At 44.7% G+C, this 22,138-nt stretch overlaps 1 protein-coding gene across 1 annotated transcript in view; it reads right to left on the bottom strand.

The window, feature by feature from the left end:
• Window positions 1–5,841, bottom strand: part of PLXNB3 (plexin B3) — a 158,150-nt gene extending 152,309 nt beyond the window's left edge. Inside the window, exon 1 of the mRNA XM_077478883.1 lies at window positions 5,741–5,841. The gene's annotated coding sequence lies outside the window, so the exon portion shown is untranslated. The remainder of the gene's footprint in view (window positions 1–5,740) is intronic.
• Between the last annotated feature and the right edge of the window lie 16,297 nt (window positions 5,842–22,138).

Raw genomic sequence — 22,138 nt, 5'->3', positions numbered from 1 at the left:
ATCTAGGAAATGATTTTGCCGAGTAAACGTGACCCTGCTCCATGTGATAGCCGCTCACAAGACCAATGGCCTGGCCATGTCATGTCAGGCCGTACTGAAGGAATTTGTTGCTCGGGCACAGCAAGCCAAGCAACGGCTCTGCCTGAACACCCATCCCCCAGGAAGATTATTACTTCTATCATTCAGGAGTTCATTTTGTAATATAGGAGGGCCTTAAACCTGCCATAAGGCCAGGTCACACCTATGTCCGTCAGGAACGGGCGCAAAACCGCGCGTGTCCCCAGCATGCGCAGAAACATGCCGCCCTTTAGCAAATGCACAGCGATGTCATTAATGGCACCACCGCGCATCTGCAAACTGCATGGTGGAATAGAGTTCAGGGACTTCTTTTCTGCATTGGAAATCAATCGTCTGCCCTACACGTGATGTGCGGGAATCATCGGAAAAAGCGCATGTGACACGTCCCACCAGTAGGTGTGACCCAATCCGTGAGACTAAAACCCCAAAAACCACCCTGTCTGTGCCCTAAAGATAAACTATTCCCCCCCCCAATGACACCAGTGATGGGGCACAAATCCCCCCCCAATAGGGCACAATCCCCCCCCCCCCATGACACCAGCGATGGGGCACAAATCCCCCCCCCATGACACCAGCGATGGGGCACAAATCCCCCCCCCCATGACACCAGCGATGGGGCACAAATCCCCCCCCCCATGACACCAGCGATGGGGCACAAATCCGCCCCGCCCCCATGACACCAGCGATGGGGCACAAATCCCCCCCCCCCAATGACACCAGCGATGGGGCACAAATCCCCCCCCCCAATGACACCAGCGATGGGGCACAAATCCCCCCTCCCCAATGACACCAGCGATGGGGCACAAATCCCCCCCCCCCAATGACACCAGCGATGGGGCACAAATCCCCCCCCCCCAATGACACCAGCGATGGGGCACAAATCCCCCCCCCCAATGACACCAGCGATGGGGCACAAATCCCCCCCCCCCCCAATGACACCAGCGATGGGGCACAAATCCCCCCCCCCCAATGACACCAGCGATGGGGCACAAATCCCCCCCCCCCAATGACACCAGCGATGGGGCACAAATCCCCCCCCCCCAATGACACCAGCGATGGGGCACAAATCCCCCCCCCCAATGACACCAGCGATGGGGCACAAATCCCCCCCCCCCCCAATGACACCAGCGATGGGGCACAAATTCCCCCCCCCCCAATGACACCAGCGATGGGGCACAAATCCCCGCCCCAATGACACCAGCGATGGGGCACAAATCCCCCCCCCCCAATGACACCAGCGATGGGGCACAAATCCCCCCCCCAATGACACCAGCGATGGGGCACAATTCCCCCCCCAATGACACCAGCGATGGGGCACAAATCCCCCCCCAATGACACCAGCGATGGGGCACAAATCCCCCCCCAATGACACCAGCGATGGGGCACAAATCCCCCCCATGACACCAGCGATGGGGCACAAATCCCCCCCCCCCATTGACACCAGCGATGGGGCACAAATTCCCCCCCCCCCCCCCCCCATGACACCAGCGATGGGGCACAAATCCCCCCCCCCCATGACACCAGCGATGGGGCACAAATCCCCCCCCCCCCATGACACCAGCGATGGGGCACAAATCCCCCCCCCCCATGACACCAGCGAAGGGGCACAAATCCCCCCCCCATGACACCAGCGAAGGGGCACAAATCCCCCCCCAATGACACCAGCGATGGGGCACAATTCCCCACAATGACACCAACGATGGGGCACAATTCCCCACAATGACACCAACAATGGGGCACAATTCCCCACAATGACACCAACAATGGGGTACAATTCCCCACAATGACACCAACAACGGGGCACAATTCCCCACAATGACACCAACAACGGGGCACAATTCCCCACAATGACACCAATGATGGGGCACTATTCCTCCCAATTACATGATTGGCTGTCACAACGGTCACATGATCGGGAGCTGGTCTGATTGCACACACTGTTGGTGACAGCTTGGTTAGTGTGCTGGGAGCTAGAAGGACACTTACCTGCCCATGGATCCAGAGATGTCCTCATCTGAGTACATTTTTCAATCGGCTTTGGGTGCAGACGCCGGAATCTTCACTAAGGGCAACTGGCAGTGAAAGCTTGTAGCTTCACAGCTAGCTCCCAACTGCACGTGTGCGAGCCGCGCTGTGCTTTGTGATTGGTCCCGCAGTATTCTGGGGCCTATGAAATGTTGCAATAGCCTGCAGGGGGCAAACTTCTGCTCAGATTGCTGTGGCACATCTGATCGGAAGTGGGAGAAGCAGGTACCTGTCAAAATCATGTACCCACCCCCCGAAAATAACGTGGCAAATGTAAGGGGGGGGGGGGGGGAGGTAGAGCGGATTGTCCCCCGTTTGTCTGAAGTTCTGCTTTAAGGTCCCATTCAAATAATTGCATAGTGGGAACAAGCATCGCTCATGATTTTTGTTGCCCAACTTTCATGCAGGCGGCTCATTCACTTCAATGGTCCGCCCCCATGTGCGTTTGTCGCCCCCAAAAGAAGCTCCTGCTCCTTTTTGGGTGACAAGCACAAGCTCCATGAGCAGGGCCCTCCTATTCCTTCTGTATTGAACTGTGTTGTAAGTCGCATGCCCCCCCACCTCTTTTTATTGTAACGCGCTGCGCAAACTGTTGGCGCTATATAAATCCTGTGTAATAAATCACAATTTTTAAAATGTGCTTTTTCTGTGTGAATTTGTTGCGCAGCAATTGCACTGCATTTGGGGCGCCATTAAGAATAACGGCAGCCAAAATGCTCATGACGCGTTTCGTCGCGATTTGGAATAGCTGCAATTCTGCCTGCGATTCCAAATGGCGTTGTGTGAATGGGGCTAAAGCCCACCTGCATTATGCGGGCAGTTAGGAATTATTTATAGGACGCTCTATACTGACGTGAACCCCTTTACATTACAAAGGTGGAGCCGGCCCTTTAAGCTGCAAAAAACTGCCTTTTTTTAGCATTTGTGCGTTCCATAAAAGTCGCCTTTATATTCTCCCGATGAACCATGTCCCGCTATTACGCAACACAGCTAGGAGACAGGTAAGTGCGCCATGCCTCACTGCACACTGTCAGTGCAGGTTTAAAGGGACCCAGACTGTCAGCCAATCACAAAGAATACCGCACCTTTAAAGCTCATCATACATGGCACAATCTGATTGTACAATCTAATGGAAGGTATACATGGAGAGATCAGATATAAGCAAACAATATATAAAAGTATGGAACGATGCCACGATCCAAAAGATTCAGTCAATCATAGAAGTAAACAATTATCATTTTGATCAATTTCTATTCAATTGATCAGAAGCAAATCGATGTGCATTGCTGGCCAGGACTATTTTACCCCCCAAGAGGAGAAACACACAGGTATGAATAACCCCCCCCCCCCCCCAGAAAATAATGGTAAGCTTCATTGGTAAGCATTGGCTAACACGTGCAAAATCGCACAGGTAAGGACGTCGATTTACACCTTTTTTTTTTAACCCCACGCATGGCAGTGCAATAAGCGCGTCCAATTCGCTGCACATATATACAATCTATCCCCCCCTCCGCCCTTTTTTTTCCACCTTAAAGCTGCACTTACACTTTTGCGCAGCGAGAACAAGCGTTCCCGCTGGCGATTTTGTTGAACAATTTGCACACGATTTTGCATTGTCGAACACGAGGCAGCCCGTTCGCTTCCTAGGCTGCCCTATGCACCTTTGTCGCCCCCAAAAAAAGAAGCTCATGCTCCTTTTTTTTGGGAAGCGACAAGCACAGTGGGCGACATTTAAACTCACGCTTTAGGGCGATCGCATGGGAATATTGGCACTCAAAAGTGTGTTGAGCATTGTGCCGCAGCTTGGGATTGCAGGCAGAATTGGAGTGATTTTGCTTGCGATTCCTAATCACAAGATCTGAACGGGTTCTGGAGCATCGCAGTGCGTTGGAGTGAACTGCAGCAGATAAGACTCCAGGGTCACACTTGGTTTTCATGCGCTCCGATTGAAGCCTACGGGGTCAAAAGCCTGGACTGTCGCATATGAAAAAAGCACCTGCGTTGCGTTTTTTTGTTTTTTTTTCCAAGATGCAATGAAAGAGACATGCACAGTTCACATAGAGAACTAGGGTCACACTCCTTGCAGTGCGAATCAACTGAGGTTTTTAGTGCGATTTCAAGGATAATGTCCAGTGAGACTTCATGTTGCGATTCCAATGCAATTTGGATACAGCTGCGATTCTCTCTCTCTGGAAATCGGCTCAGAAAGACACTATAGTCTGCTAGAAATCGCACTGGAATCGCTTAGACCCACTGGGCCGCCCGTGCGTTCACGGTAAAGCGCCGCTCATTTTAGCAGTGATTTACCGCTGTTGTGGCGCTTCCGAATTGCTTTTCAGGCGCCCATTCATTGCAATGGGCAGCGGCTTTTTGGAAACGCTGTATACAGCGCTCCTAAACCGCCCCAAAGATGCCGCTTGCAGGACTTTTTCTAATGTCCCACAAGCGCACCGCCCCAATGTGAAAGCACTCATTGCAATGAATGGGAGGCAGTTTTCAGGCGATATTTCTAGGGCTAAAACGCCTTAAAACTGCCTCTGTGTGAAAGGAGTCTCACACTGCAGCAATTTGGCATGCCAAATTGGCAGTTATTGCCTGCAATGGCACCATCCGAATTAGCGTGATGGTGCATTTGCAGGGTCACACTGATTCCAAAAAGTAGTTTCTGTAGTACCTTTGGCGACTTCAGGGTGCGATTTCAATAGACACAGATGAATCTGAAATCGCCCCCTGAAGTTGGGACTGACAAGCGGGTTCAGTTGAAATCGCACGATTTCATTCCTGCGGTCAGTGTGAACCAAGGCTTAGTCTTAGAACACTTTTACATTTTCTATGCAGTTTCCATTAAACTCTATAAGGAGATGAAAATCGCATCAAACACACACAGGACCCTTTATTTAAAAACAAAACAAAAAAAAACGCATTGCATATATGTGAACATCCACCATACAAAGTTATGTTATTTCACTTGTCATGCGATTCAATGCATTCTACAAAAAATAAAATAAAAATCACATCACATCACTGTGAACCATCACTAAAACAAAAAAAATAAAACGTGAAAAGGATGCATTATTTACTTACAATTATAGCATGTCAGAACACAATGCACATAAATACAACACATCCTTAAATAAAAAAAACTCCCCAGAGGCACATAGGTGTGAACCGAAGGAATAAAACATACGACAAATCGCCCCGGCTATACGCCAAGACTGCGTTGGGCAACACTGATGTGAATGGGCCCCATCCAACGCCTTTCAGATGGAAACAGACCGCGATCTGACTTCTTCAGTTTGTTATCAGTGGATGTTTATTGTTATATAACAATCAGATACTTTGTGTAGATATTGTGACTGTTTGTTATTTTATTATATAACAATCAGGTACTTTGTGTATATATTGTACTTTCTATAGTTGTTCGGTGTATGAGATTGCACTATGCTAGAGTTGTTACAAAATAATGAAAGTCTATGCACCCTCCTCCAATGTTCCCAGCACAGATCTGGGCTGTCCTCCAGGGTCTACAGATCCTACCTGCACCCCCTGCCACTCTGCCATGGTGCAATATGCTCCCCCCAGCACAGAGCACACCCATGGCAATAAGGAGCCCCCTAGAAAGCTGGAGGTCTCTTACCTGCTTGGATCTCCCTCCTGCACATGTAGCAGCTTCAATCCCAGGAAACCAACTTCCCAGCAAGTGTGAGACAAGAGCTCAGCAGATCCACCCCCACCTCCCATTCACTGCTATTATTCCCAGACCAGCCTACTGTGAGGGAAGCTGTGCGCCCTCTACTGCCCGCTGTCATTAGTGCAGCTTCATGTACTGTAAATCCAATGGTTAAACCTCATATGTCATATATAAAATCTCATATTTTATATATATATATATATATATATATACACACACATATCATATATATATATACACACACACACACACACACAATTATTAATATATATATATATATATATATATATATATATATATATATATATATACATATATATATATATATATATACATATATATATATATATATATATATATATATATATATATATATATATATATCTTTTTTTTGATTTTTTTACTATATAAAATCTCATATATATATATATATATCTAATTATTATTATTATACAGGATTTATATAGGGCCAACAGTTGCGCAGCGCTTTACAACAAATACATTTTTATATATATATTTGTACAACATCAGGGCAGACAATACAATTACAATACAATTCAATGAAGGAGTATATATATTTATATATATATATATATATATATATATATATATATATATATATATATATATATATATATATATATATATATATATATATTCTATATTTTGACACTCTGATTCAATACAGGAGGATATAGATATGCATGGAAGGCTGGCAACTCTTGAATCAAAGTACTTTATTTGTTACATGGATACACAGGTACAGGCTACATGCTTTTTTTCATATTTTATTTATTATATTTTATTTATTTTAGATACACTGTGTGTATATATATATATATATATATATATATATATATTTATTTATTTATTTTCTATTATTATTATTTTTATGTATAAAATCTCATTCACACACACAAATATATATATATATATTGTAGACAAGTCACTGGAGAAGTGGTTGAGGGGGTGTACATCTCACCTAGGTTGCTACACAGTGTGAGATGGTAAGTCCAGGATGGATCAGTTTCTCAGCAGCAATATGCTGCTAAGTTGTTATTTAATCTTGCCAGGCCTGGGTTTATATGGAATGGCAGGTAGGTTTGGTAGAGGGACCTGTCATTCCACACCCCCCATCCCTCGATCCAGTTCTGGGTTTTGGATCAGGTGAGCTTTGATCCTAATTAGCCTGGGAAGGTAAAGGCTCTGCGGGCCTGCAGGTGTTCGCTCTCAGCCAGGGAAATGAACAGTCTGTGTGTTGGAGGAAGCTGCAAGCACAGCCACTGCTGGAGCTAAAATCCACCCTGCGATATCCAGGCAAAAGACGCTGTGTTTATAAGTGTTAGATAGGTGAGAAGAACCTGTTAGTAAGCGCCCAGCCGGGCTAGGTTGTTTTGTTTTGTTTTGTTATTATTTTGTTCCTGTTATACACAAGAAGCATGGAGTTGCTGTATATTTTGTTTGTTGGACTGTTTGTACCACGAATAAACGCCAAGGTCTGCTTTATAAATTCCAAGTCTGATGTGAACTGTGTCCAAACTCACCCTACCCCGGGAAGATCCCTTACAATATATATATATTTAGATAGATAGATAGATATTATTATTAGAATCAGGGACGGCCCGCCCTCCCATCCATGTGTCTGACCCTTTTCAGGATGCTGGATGCATGAATTCCTATTGGAGGGGGGTTTGAAGCACCTGATCAGAGCCAGAGGCTCTAATAGGCTTCAAAATAGGGTGGGCTCAAGGCGCAGGGAATGCAAAAGAAGCCCACCCAGGTGTGTTACAATAGCGAATGAATATTCGATTGTCCTCCTGACCAACCAGGAAGTGGGTCTTGAGACCTGTCACCCAATTGGCTGAAAGCACAGGCGATCCTATCGGATGCCTAGGAGGAGGGGAGGAGACGCGCGGCCACCGAGATGGGGGAATGGAGGAGATGCCGCTGCACAATCCCGCTCCCCCAGGGCCCACTGCCGATGCCTGATTCCGCACCCCCAGAGCCTGCTGCCAATGCCGGACTCCGCTCTCAAAGGGCCCACTGCTGATGCCCAATCACCCTCCTCCAGGGCCCGCTGCCCATGCCGATCCCACTCCCCCAGGGCCCGCTGCCGATGCCGAATCCCGTTTCCCCAGGGTCCACTGCTGATGCCGGATCCCGCTCCCCCAGGGTCCACTGCCGATGCCATGTCCCGCTCTCCCAGGGCCCACTGCTGATGCCCGGTCCCACTCCACCAGGGCCCGCTGCCGATGCCCGATCCCGCTCCCCCAGGGCCCTCAAATAGTTTTCCGATTTCCAAAGAGAATAAAATAGAATAGAAAATAAAGGAATAGAATAGAATTTTTTTTTCTATTCTATTCCTTTATTTGCTATTCTATTTTATTCTCTTTGGAAATTGGAAAAGTTTTCGATTTCGAAAAGTTTTTGAATTCAAATTTGAAAACTATTTGAATTCGAAAAGGTTTCAAATTCGAAAACTATTTGAAATTGAAACGTGTTTGAAAACGATTCAAAAGGTTTTTGAATTTGAATAGTTTTTCAAATAAAATAGTTTTCCAATTTCCAAAGAGAATAAAATAGAATAGAAAATAAAGGAATAGAATATAATTTTTTTTTTTTTTTTTGCTATTCTATTCCTTTATTTTCTATTCAATTTTACTCTCTTTGGAAATTGGAAAACAATTTGAATTTGAAAAGTTTTCGAAATGAAATTCAAAAACTTTTCGAATTCGAAAAGTTTTTGAATTCAAATTGAATTAAATTTAAATTTAAAAACAATTTGAAGCTAGTGTATCCCTGATCCAAGCAAGGTTCAGAGCAATTGGCAATTGCTAGCATATCCATTATCCATTATCCAGGCACTGGTCAGGGCAGGCAACAATCAGTATTATATCTGAGATCCAGACAAGGGTCAAGGCAGGTACAATTTTTTATTTTTATTTATTTAATGCCTATGGGAACATTCAGCTTTTTTTTGTATTTCAGTGAAAGATCCAGTATGATGAGCTGGCTGTTGACAGAGGGAGGGAAAGCCTTATCAAGGAAGTATGATAAAAGTTTTGTCCCCTGGGGGGAAAGATAGTCAGGATCTGTGTACAGGACTGCAGGTTCAGACAATGCTTCACACTCAGCTGACAGCATCACTTCAAAGGATGCCAGAAAAGCACAGCATTCTACTTCTGCCCCTATAATTACAGGGAAGGATCTGTGCTTGTATGTTGTAGGACAAAGAAAAATATTTATTCATATTTTATTATATTTTTCAACCTACCATGCCTGACAAAACCCAACCACCATTTGTACCCCCCAACAAAGGAAGTTATTATGGTAAAATAAAGAATGAGTAGGCCGGTGGTGGGACCTTGAAGCAGAACTTGTGTTTTTAGCAGGTGACTTGTGTGAAAGCTATGCAGCCAGCATTTTCTGAAGGAGGTCTTCAAAAGTAGCCTGGGGGCCTTAGGGGCTCAATGTTGTCGTGAATTGGTCTATGTTGGCATGAAGGGGTCCATCTAGTTTCCCTTTATGGAGAGAATGGGATTTCCCCTTGGGTCCATGTTGGTGTGAATGGGTTTATGTTGGTGTGAATGGGTCTATGTTGGCATGAAGGGGTCCATATAGTTTCCCTTTATGGAAAGAATGGGATCTCTACTTGGGTCTATGTTGGTGTGAATAGGTCTATGTTGGTGGGAAGGAGTCTATATAGTTTCGTTTTATGGAAAGAATGGTATTTCCCCTTGGGTCTATGTTGGTGTGAATGAGTCTATGTTGGCGTGAAAGGGGTCCATATAGTTTCCCTTTATGGAGAGAATTTGATTTCCCCTTGGGTCTATGTTGTTGTGAATGGGTCTATGTTGGCATGAAGGGGTCCATATAGTTTCCCTTTATTAAAGCGGAGGTCCACCCTAAAGTGGACCTTCCGCTCATCGGAACCCTCCCCCCCTCCGGTGCCACAATCGGCACCTTTCAGGGGGGAGGGGGGTGCAGTTACCTGGATAATCCAGGTAACTGCACCCACTTCCGGGATAGCTCTCTGCGGAAAGGGGCGTAACTTACGCCCCTTTCCGCAAGTGCCCACCCCTTCCCGCAAGTGCCCCGCTGCCTGCTGGGAAACACACAGATCCCAGAGGCAGCGGGGAGCGTCCTTATTGCGCAGCGCGATTCGCGCATGCGCAGTAGGGAACCGGGAAATGAAGCCGAAAGGCTCCATTTCCTGATTCCCATACCCAAGATGGCGGCGGCAGGACCCGACAGACGACCTAGAGATCGGCTTCGGGTGCCGACATCGCGGGCTCGCTGGACAGGTAAGTGTCACTATTTTAAAAGTCAGCAGCTGCAGTATTTGTAGCTGCTGGCTTTTAAAAAAAAAAAAAAAAACGCGGAGTCCCGGTGGACTCCCGCTTTAAGAGAATGGGATTTCTACTTGGGTCTATGTTGGTGTGAATGGGTCTATGTTGGCGTGAAAGGGTCCATATAGTTTCCCTTTATGGAGAAAATTTGATTTCCCCTTGGGTCTATTTTGGTGTGAGTGGGTCTATGTTGGCGTGAAGGGGTTCATATAGTCTCCCTTTATGGAGAGAATTTGATTTCCCCTTGGTGTGAATGGGTCTATGTTGGCGTGAAGGGGTCCATATAGTTTCCCTTTATGGAGAGAATGGGATTTCTACTTGGGTCTATGTTGGTGTGAATGAGTCTATGTTGGTGGGAAGAGGTCTATATACTTTCCCTTTATGGAGAGAATGGGATTTCCCCTTGTTGGTGTGAAGGGGCCTATATACGTTTCCTTGTTGGAGAGAATAGGATTCACATTTGGGTATATCTTGGTGTGAATGGGTTCATATGGTTTACCTTTGTGGTGAGAATGGGATTCCTACTTGGGTCTATGTTGGTGTGAAGGGGCCTATATATGTTTCCTTGTTGGAGAGAATGGGATTTCCACTTGGGTTTATGTTGGTGTGAATGGGTAATTTAAGCTAAAATATCTGCATTGAATACATGCTATCTAGCCTTAAGTTTGTCTTTTTCTTCCCACTGCGATGTGTAACTGAGGTCCTGGCCTGTGATTAACAAGAATCCAGAGAAAGGACATCAATGGATGGATGGAGGAGAGGTTCTGCACAAGGAGAAGACATGTTCTCTTGAGCTGTGAGACTACTAGGTGTTACCATAGTATCAAGAAGTGATTGAGTTACAAGACTGTAACCTGAACTGTAAAGCTAAAGTACATGATGCCTTTGCTATTAAAAGGAAATGTTTCAGTAAAAAAGAGATTATCTGATTTAATGAATGACTGTTGTGAACTCAGTTCACTCCTTGCACTGTGAAGATGCCCACTCTGAAGTAATAGGGTTGACTACACGGGGAAGAAGTTGCTAAGAGGGACCAAGGGTGCAGAGTTCCTCAAGGCCCGTGGAGAAGCAGTAAGGCAAAGAGAAAATTTGGGGAGAAGGCAACCAGATCTGGTGATCTTCTAAGTAAGTTGAGATTCTCCCCACCATGATACCTAGAAAGAAAGATGGGTGGTAGAGATGGGCCAGGTTCATCTCAAACATTGGGTGTTCGCTTGTTAGCAGAACAAACTAACATATTGGGGGCTTGCAGGATGCTTGCTTACGCGGGGAGCCCCATAATGCACTGCGAGATTGCAGTGCATTGACGGCTGCTGATTGGCCGAAGCATGCATCTGACCTGTATGCTTTGACCAATCACAACGTGATGTGCTGTGAGAGCCATGATTGGCCAAAAGCAGGGTGCCTTTAGCCAATCATGGCTCAGGGGCTAAGTCCACGCCCCACACAATATAAGGCTACTTACACGGCAGCCGCTTCTAGTGTGTTATAGTGGAGATAGATTAGGCAGGTTAGTTAGTGGATTCAGCATGCAGTCAGTGTAGAATATATAATACAGTGCATTGAGTGTAGAATATATAATGCAGTGCATTGGGTGTAGTGTATATAATACAGTGCAGGCAGTGTAGAATATATAATACAGTGCAGTCAGTGTAGAATATATAATATAGTGCAGTCAGTGTAGTCTATATAGTGCAGGGCAGAGTATATAATACAGTGCAGTGAGGAGTATATAGTGCAAACTATATAATGCAGTGCAGAGTATAAAGTAAAGTGCAGAATATATAATACAGTGCAGTGCAGAGTATACAATACAGTGTATTGAAGTGGTTAGGGGGAACCCCAATGTCAGAATCAAGAAAAAAAAGAAAGCATGCCTCCCCCAAAATGGGTCTAGTATAGATTTTTAAGGGAAACTCCATGCCAAATTTCTTTTAAAAATTGGCCTGATAAAAATGTCCCCATGTTGATGGGAACAAGGGCCTCTTCTCGACAACCCTGGCTGGTGGTTGTCGGGGTTTATGGGTGGGGGGCTTATCGGAATCTGGAAGATTCTGTCCCCCCATGTGAAAAAAGTGTCAAGAAGTAAAAACCAGGGCTGGTACGGACTTTTTCTCTTTTTTTTGTCCATCTATATTGCCGGGAGTCGGTAATACGTTACAGCCGTGAGCAAGTTTACATAATTTTTTTTTCCTTTAGAGATTTCATTACTGCTGCGGCATGTTCTATACATTGCACAAATGCGCCACTTTACAGGCAGACTAGGGACCCCCCAGACACAATATTTAAAGGAATATTTCATTTTTATTGTTTCACTTTAGGCACTTAAAGGGGAAGTATTTGCCCCCTTAAGGACAAGGCCATTTTTTGCGATACGGAACTGTGTCGCTTTAACTGACAAATAGAGCTTTCTTTTGGTGGTATTTGATCACCTCTGCGGTTTTTATATTTGACGCCATAAAAAAAAGAGCGACAATTTTGAAGAAAAAAATATATTTTTTACTTTTTGCTATAATAAATACCCCCCCAAGAAATGTAAAGTTTTTACAGTTTACATACTTTTGGTAAAAAAAAATCGCAATAAGCATATATTGATTGGTTTTCACAAAAGTTATTGTGTCTACAAAATAGAGGATAGATTTATGGCATTTTTATTATTATTTTTTTTTTACTAGTAATGCTTGTGATATTTGTGATTTTTAGTGGGACTGCAACATTGCAGTAGACAGATTGGACACTTTTGACACTTTTTTTTTAGGACCAGTGACATTTATACAGAGATCAGAGCTATAAAAGAGCAACTGATAACTGTACTAATGTCACTGGCAGGGAAGGGGTTAACACTAGGAGGCAATCAAGGGGTTAAATGTGTTCCTTAGGGAGGTGTTTCTAACTGTATGGGGGCTGGACTGACTGGGGGAGGAGAGAGATCGCTGTTCCTAATCACTAGAATCAGCAAATCTCATTCTACTCCCCTGACAGAATGGGGATCTGTTTGTTTACACTGACAGATCCCTGTTATGCCTGTCTCTGGAGTGATCGTAGGTGGCCGGCGGACATCGAGTCCGCCAAATCCGCTGGTTGGCTCCCCCGCTAGCAAATGGGCTCTCGCACCCACGGTTTTCCGTATACGCTCCCGACTTACAACTGTGGCGGCTGGTTACTAACTAGTTAAGCATCATTAAAATTACTGATCCTTTTAAAAACTTTTTTTCGCATTGATAAATGTCCCCTAGGGCAGTACCCCATACAATTTTATGACAATAACTTGCACATGAGCCTTTAAAATTAGGAGTTTTTTCGTGTTCGTGTCCCATAGACTTTAATAGAGTTCGCATTTTCGCTAGAATTTTTTGCCTGTTTGAGATGTTCTGGTGCAAACCGAACTGGTGGGTGTTCGGCCCATCCCTAATGGGTGGTCAATTGATGTTCATAGTTGGAGAGGTACTAGAAGGACTGTGGTATCCTTGTGGTGTCCTATCCTTGGAGAACCATGGAGGCACTAGTAAAGGGATGATCAGCCCCATGCCTAGTAAGAATCCGCTAGGCTAGTAGTCCTGGAATGTATGGTACCCATCTGAATCTTACGTCATGGGAAGCTAGTGAAGAGTGGAATAATAAAATGTCTCACTCTGCCTTAGTAAGTTCTCTCCTGTGGAGCTCTCTGAATCCCATACCAAACAATATACAGTATATTATATTTTACATGTGTATTTTGGAAATATGTCATCCCACCATTTAAACATGGTAATAAGTATGGCTATTGATGGGTAATCAAAGAGTAACGTATACTGAGGCATCAAACTTCACTCTACTGATTGTATTCCAAGTCTTGGTGATAGGTGTGTGCAAGCAACCAGGAAATACTTTTCCTCTTTCTTGTGCAACAATGGAAAGATTGCCACCAACATGACAGTGATTTTCCAGCACGTTAGAGAGTGCATGTTTGGATTAGCAAGTGTCAGAAAGTGCTTGTCATTGCTCCATTGTGGACCCATACACAACTTGATCCAGTCATGACTGTAATAAGTGATGCTTTAACTATGCTCTTCACTTCTAAAGATTGAACCATGTGTGGTCATCCTTTAGATCACATTGCCATCTGTACAATTTTCTTCAAACTCTAGAAACTATTTACTGTGAGGGCCTGCCTAAACATTCCCTTCTATTTACAGTATATCCAGTGTGACAGTGCGAAGCCCTACAACTGTAAAAATGTAGGAGAATATTCACATTATGGCTTAAAGTGGTTGTACACCCTGTACAACCACTTTCACCTACAGTAAGCCTATATTAAAGAGGAAGTAAACCCTGATGGGTGTCACTTCCTCTTTGTTTCCCTGCAAAGGTAAAGCATAATGGACTACTATGCATCGCATAGTAGCCCATTATGTGACACTTACCTGTAGTAGAAGCCCGCGATGTCCCTATCTTCCTTGCTAGTAACGAGCGTCCATTCTTCACCCCTCTTCCTTACGGGGCCGCAAACTCCGGCTCTGTGACTGGCCGGAGTCACGTGGCGTCACTCCCATGCATGTGCACGGGAGCCGCCTTTAACAGCATGACCCGAGATAGAAACGGCACAGCATGCCCTTTCTAACTCCGGAGCATGCGCACAAGAATGTATGGAGATTTGAAAATGTCTCCTAGACCGTGAAGATCTGGGAAATATTTCAAGCACCTACAGGTAAGCCTTAATCTAGGTTTACCTGTAGGTTAAAGTGGTTGTAAAGGGTTTACAACCACTTTAAGGCTTACCTGGAGGTGCTGGAAATATCTCCTAAACCTCTACGGTTTAGGAGATATTTAAAATAAAGCCGTGCACCGATGTCTAATGCCCCGTACACAAGAGCAGATTTTCCGTCGGAAAAAAACGTGGACGAGCCAAGAAAATGAAGTTCAATACTTCTGAGCATGCGTCAAATTGTTTCCGAGCATGCCCAGGAATTTTGCGCGTCGGAATTTGTACAGAAGATCAGAATTTCCGATCTGAACTTTTTCCGACCGAGAAATAGAGAACATGCTCTCAATCTTTTGCTGGCTGGAATTCTGCAAGCAAAAGTCCGATAGAGCATACACATGGTCAGAATTTCTGACCAAAGGCTCACATCCAACTTTTGCTGGCAGAATTTCAGATCGTTATTATGGGGCATAAGGCGCATACACACTATAGAAAGGGCAGATCGTGACGTTTCTAAAGGCGGTCTATGACTGATGGCTCCCACGCGCATGTGTGGGAGTGATGTCGCGTGACTCAGGCCAGTCACAGAGCTGGAGCTTGCGGCCCCGGAAAGGAAGAGGGGTGAAGCTGTTAGTGGTGACAGCGGTGACATTGCAGGCTTCGGTTTCAGGTAAATGACACATAATGGGATACTATGCGATGCATAGTAGCCCATTATGCTTTACTGTTGCAGGGAAATAAAGAGGAAGTAAAACCCATCATGGTTTACTTGCTCTTTAATGCGAGATTACAGACTATGGTTTCTGGGCAGAAAAAGCTGTGTTTTTGGCTTTCTCTGGACTCCGTAAATCTGGATTGGGGCCTGGAGCTTGAAGGTTCCAAAGTATCTTTGGTGAAAAGGAACCTTCAACCCATGTCTGGATTTTACTGGTTGCCTACAGCCTGTGTGAGTACACACGTGTGCCGGGTCGTTATGTACTCAAGCCTGAGGATTGTTCAGAGCTCCCAGTTTGGAGACTGCTCCCATATTGAAGACAGGAGGATTCAACAAGGGGTCTGAGATGCCTCAAGCCAGGAGTCAAGAGAAAGGAGGTCACAACCAGGGGTCTGAGGTGCCCCAGCCAGGAGGCAAAAGACAGGAGGTCTCAACCAGGGGTCAGAGGTGCCCCAGCCAGTAGCCAGGAGGTCTTGTCTTAGAAATCCAGTGGGCTCCTATCGAGGTATTGGGAGAACCTATGTCCAGAGGCCAGGAGTGGGCTGTGCAACAGGGTGCTGCAACTGATCTGAGAGAACCAGAAGAGCTGAACAATACAGTCTGACGGACTGCAAATGAAGAGCAATGTTGATGTGGAAGAACCCCTGCTCGGTGATGTTTTGTTCAAAAAAAGTGGGTTGCTATGTTCTAAAATACAGTTTGGACTGGCATAAATCATAGGAAAATCACTTACCACATGAGCATATTTACGAAACAACACAACAGTTAGGTACTACCTCATACGCACTGTAACTTAAGTAACAGCTATTGTCTAAAACGAAGCTCACGTAGATGGTTCCTATTCATTTATTGGCACTAGATTCATTTATCTCTATAAAAACTAAACATAGCTTGTACCATTCTTTAGTCCATAATATATAATCATCAGGCACACAGGAAGTCACAACCTCACAAATATTTATTGGGGCAGTTATTTCAGTTATTAGTGGAATTCACTAGGGTGACTCACTTTCTGACTCTCCGGCTTCTTATGTCTCTTGGTGACACCAACCATGAAACTTCCTTTTGTAGTTCCTAGGCTTTAGCTTATTATGTTCCCACCTATCTCTTCCATGTTCTAGCTCCTCCTGCTGCATTCTCCAACGTAAGGCAGAGTTGTCATTACAAAACATTCCCACCTGCCCAATAAATCCAGTGTTGCCTTGTGTAAGCCACTGCTTCATCTCAGCAACGTTTGCCCCACTCTGCCATCTTCTGTTTTGATGACATAAGGAGGCTGGCTGTCTTTTCTGTTTTTTGGGTTTTTTTTGAGCCGCCCCACTGGTGGAGCATTTGCAATGCAGTTGAGATTGCCCGGTATATGTGTAGTGTGCTAAAAATTGACCCAAAACCCCAAGCGATGTGTGATGTCAGTACCCACAAGGTGTCTTCTAGAAGAGGATCATTCTTGCCTAAGTGAGAAACCTGGAAGTGTGGGGCCAAGACCTGCTGAAATAGTACCTAAAATGAAGGCGAAGGTTCACTTTGAGTGCTGACTGTGGAGAAGGAAGGATCGGAGAGAGATTACTGATAAGGTGAGTATAGGGGGCTCAGGAGGCCCTTGGTACACACATTATCTCAGCCCTTGCATTTGGCAAGGTGACACTGGGGTTGATTTACGAAAGGCAATAAGATCTTCACAGTCTATACAATGCACAAGCAAAATAGTAGTAGCATTATCAAATTTGGTATTCTTACAAATAAAAATAAATAAATGTGTCTGTGTTTGGAGAATATTTCCAGGTTCTAAAATACAATACATAATAAGACAACATGTACTGACCTGCCCATCCAGCAGATTGTGCACTAGAAGGTAGAAGAAGCGTGGAGCTATGGAGGAGCTATGATACAATACCTGATAAAAGATTTGGAGATCTTTGTAAATCATTGGAATTGTACAGTCAGCAAGTAAAGCCTTTAGGAGGAATTGCAGAAATTAAATGTAAAGCTGAACTTCAGGCAAACCACCAAATACACATAAATAAATATAGAGGGGCTGTCTTACCTATTATATGACTTGAAATTGTATCCAGCCAGTCTTGAGATTTACACAGCCCTGCCAGGCAGCAGAGCCAGGTTGGTGACCGGCTTTTTCTCTACTGCAGTTAGCCTGGTCAACCCCCAGCCTGTGAGTGGGCATTGAAGAAGCATAAAGATACAGATGGCCATTCCTCTACTCTCTCTTCTTCTACTCTCTCTTTTTGTCAGCATGTTACATGTGACACACATGATTGGCTACCAATTCTATCTCCTCCCTCTTCCATTCGGAGCAGGGGCATATCTACCACAAGGCAAACAAGGCATTAGCCTTGGGTGGCATTTTTCAGTGGGGTGGTGCCTGTACCAGTGGCAGCTGGTGTTTTTTTTTTTGGGGGGGAAGGGGGCGGCAAACAACCACGCCCCCAGCGGTACAAACCCCCCACCCCCACGCTGTTTTCCGGTCGGTCTGGTACTTACCCCATATAGGTGGGTAGTGGGTGGCAGGCAGCGGCTCCGTGTCCTCTCCTCGATCTGCAGCTTCCAGTGCGCGGATCCTCCTTCCTCCTAGGTGGCCGTCTGTCCTTTAAGCCAATCGGGTGATGGGCGTCAAAACCCGCTTCCTGATTGGCCGGGAGGAGGATGAGTGTTACAATAGCGAATATTAATTTGCTGCTGTAACACAATTAGGTGGGCTGTGAGCGCATTCTCTGTGCCTCGAACCAATCCTATTTTGAAGCCTATTAGAGCCTCTGGCTCTAATCGGTGTTTCAATCCCCCCCCCCCCCGCATTGGAATTCATGCGCCCCAGTGTCCTGAAAGGGGCTGGATGCATGGATAGGGGGAGGCGGCGATGGATAGGGGGCGGCCCTTGTGTGCCCTTAATGGATTGGCCCGCCCCTGGCCTCTACCGAGATAATACCTGCAGCTGCAGGCATCACCCCGATAATGTTTTTTAAAGCCAATCATCTGCTCTCTTGTAACAACAATCCGAGTGGCTTACTTCTTGATTGTTATTACAAGCAGCGGGAGGAGACGTCCGTCCCCCCGCCAACTTCCACAGCTCTCTCAGGCTCTCAAATCCTACCGGAAGACCTGAATGACCAGCCGGCGCGTCCACCGACTGGCCAGACAGCCAAGTAAAGCCAGAGTCAGCTTTGATCGGTTTACTCGGAAACCATCGCACCCGTTTTTAAAAATCAAAAACATTCAAAAACGCAGATTTTGGTGCTTTGAATACTTTTAAGTGCAGAGGAGGGGTTTGGGGTCTCTGCATAAAGAGTACCCGTCACATGCTTTTTGCTGTCACAAGGATATTTAATAATAAAAAAAATGTAAAAAAATAAATTAAAGCATTAGTGTAAAAAAAAAAAAAAAAAATGTAAGTGCTCCCGTCCTCCCGTGCTCATATGCAAAGCGCATACAGCGATTGTCCCACACATGTGAGGTATGACCGCGAACGTCAGATCATGAGCAGTAATTCTAGAAACAGAACTACTCTGTAAATCTAAAGCGGTAACCTGTAAAGGTTTTTAAAGCGTCGCTTATGGATAGTAAAATTTTGTGGTTGCAAGGAGGCGTGCGACTGGGATGGGACAAATTTAGATGGGGGTTTGCTCGATTTTTGTCTTGCCTAGGGTAGCACAAAACCAAAATGCACCACTGATTCTGAGTCTTGCTGTACAGGAGGCTGATATCATAATGCGGGGACTTGCACTAGCTGCATTTAAAAAATACATCTCATGATGTTTTAATAAATACATAATATAATATATAATAAATACATTTGTGTATTTCCGTATTGGCCTAGAGCTCAGATTTACAGGTGGGGTTTTCTGAAGAGTTCTATCTTGCATGGCCACTTGTTGGCTTGTATGGCATATACATTTCCCACAAGCCAGCTGTTCCAGTTTAGGAAGCCAGCAAAGCGCAATACAAAAGAAAAAGATAATTTTTCCTGAGGCTAGTCCTGCCTCACATTATTGTACAAATACTGTATTTCCTTTCACATACAGGCTACATCTATAGTTACATAGTCAGGTTGAAAAAAGACACAATTCCCTCTAGTTCAACCATAAAAATAAAAAAATAATAATATCATACAATCCCATATACACAATGCTATACCCACAGTTGATCCAGAGGAAGGTGAAAAGCCCCCAGCAAAGCATGATCCAATTTGCTACAGCAGGGGGAAAAAATCCTTCCTGATCCCCGAGAGGCAATCGGATTTTCCCCGGAATCAACTTTACCTATAAATGTAGTACCCAGTTACATTATGTACATTTAGGAAAGAACCAAGCCTTTCTCAAATCTACTGAGCTGGCCAGAACCACCTCTGGAGGGAGTCTATTCCACATTTTCACAGTTCCTTTGCCACATACACACGATCGGCCATGTGTATGCTCCATCAGACATTTGTTGTCGGACTTTCCACCAACAAATGTTGGCTATCATGCTCTCAAATTTTCCGCCAACAAATGTGTGTTGTCGGACTTTCCAAGCGTGTGTACACAAGTCAGTCGGACAAAAGTCCAAAGTATAAACACGCATGCTCGGAATCAAGGACGAGCCGGAAGCACTCGGTCTTGTAAAACTAGCGCTCGTAATGGAAATATCACGTACGTCACTAATGGAGATATCACGTACGTAGTGCGCCACTACGTTCATAATTGTTGGCCAACATTTGTGTTACCTTGTATATGCAAGACAAGTTGGAGCCAACATCCCTCAAACAAAATTCCATGGTTTTGTTGTCGGAAAGTCCGATCGTGTGTATGAGGCTTAACTGTGAAGAAGCCTTTCCCTATTTGGAGATGAAATCTCTTTTTCTCTAAACGTAAAGCGTGCCCCCTTGTCCTCTGTGTTGGCCATAAAGTGATTAACTCAATACCAAGTTCACTATATGGACCCCTTATATATTTATACTTGGTGATCATATCCCCCCTTAACCCCTTCCCGCTGAGCGTACGCAGATGTGCGTACTCGGCTTCCGGGGGGTATATCGGGATGATGCCCACACCTGCAGGAATCATCCCGGTACCCTTTTTGTTCAGCAGGTGATTGGCTATCCAGCCATAACAACCGATGCGGCTAGAAGCCGCTCGGCTGTTATGCCGGAGGAGCGGGAGGGGACGTTACCCCCCTCCTGCCGCCTCCCGCCGCTGTTACAGGTGATCCCGCTCGATCGGGAGCACCGATTCCATGTCCGATGCCTCCGGCTGCTAGGGAGGAACTGGAACGAAGCCGTAATCGGCTTCGTTCCAGTCTCCTCATAGTAAACATGGAAGCGACGTCATGACGTCACTTCCCGTTTACTCGGCTGCCAATGGCGCCGGTTTTAAAAAAAGATCCAGTATTCAGAATCGCCGTTTTCGGAAGTGTAAAGGAGGGGTGGGGGGTCTTTTAGACCCCCGATCCCTCCATAAAGAGTACCTGTCACCACCTATTACTGTCACAAGGGATGTTTACATTCCTTGTGACAGCAATAAAAGTGATCAAAAATTTTTTTTTTTAAAACAATTTAGTCATTTTAAAATAAATAAAAAAATAAAAAAACATTTTTTAAAGCACCCGCCGAGCTCGCGAAGCAAAGAAAACGCATACAGAAGTCGCGCCCACATACAGTATGTAAACGGTGTTCAAATCACACATGTGAGGTATCCTCTGTAACGCTAACCTGGTAACCGTAAAAAAAATTTTAAGCGTCGCCTATTGAGAAGTGCATGCAATTATAAAGTGTAACATGTTTGGTATCTATTTACTCAGCGTAACATTATCTTTCACATTATGCAAAAAAAATGGGATAATTTTACGTTTTTTTTTTTTAAATTCATGAAAGTGTCCCTTTTCCCAAAAAGTTGCGTTTAAAACACCACTGCGCAAATACCGTGTGACATAAAATATTGCAACAATCGCCGTTTTATTCTCTAGAGTCTCTGCTAAAAAATATATATAATGTTTGGGGGTTCCATCTAATTTTCTAGCAAAAAATATGGATTTTAACTTGTAAACACCAAATGCCAAAAATAGGCTTAGTCGTGAAAGGGTTAATCTCCTCTTCTCAAGAGAATAAATTCAGTTCCTCTAATCTTTCCTCATAGCTGAGTTCCTCTATGCCTCTTATCAGTTTGTTTGACCTTCTCTGCACTTTCTCCAGTTCCCCATATCCTTTTTGAGAACTGGTGCCCGAAACTGAACTGCATATTCCAGATGAGGTCTTACTAATGATTTGTACAGGGGCAAAATGATATCTCTCTCTCTGGAGTCCATACCTCTCCATACAAGAAAGGACTTCGCTCGCTTTGGAAATCGCAGCTTGGAATTGCATGTTATTATTGAGCTTATGATCTACCAAAACCCCCAAATTCAGCGCTTGCACAAACAGGGAGCAGCTGAGGTATTGTCAGGTATAAGGCTACATCACAATGAAGGAAAAAAGTAACAGATTCCCTAAGAGCTAAACTTCATAACATCCTTTATTTTGCCTTTGTCCCCCTCATTATCATGATTTTTTTTTTTTAAATAAAAGCTTTCCGTTTTCATTGCATACCTTATTTTACAGCTAGTGAAATTATCATCTT

This window comes from Lithobates pipiens, unplaced genomic scaffold (genome assembly GCF_037356315.1).
Source record: "Lithobates pipiens isolate NorthernLeopardFrog02 unplaced genomic scaffold, aLitPip1_a1.2 Scaffold_1, whole genome shotgun sequence".
Lineage (NCBI taxonomy): Eukaryota > Metazoa > Chordata > Amphibia > Anura > Ranidae > Lithobates > Lithobates pipiens.
This window is presented reverse-complemented; position numbering and strand designations above follow the sequence as displayed.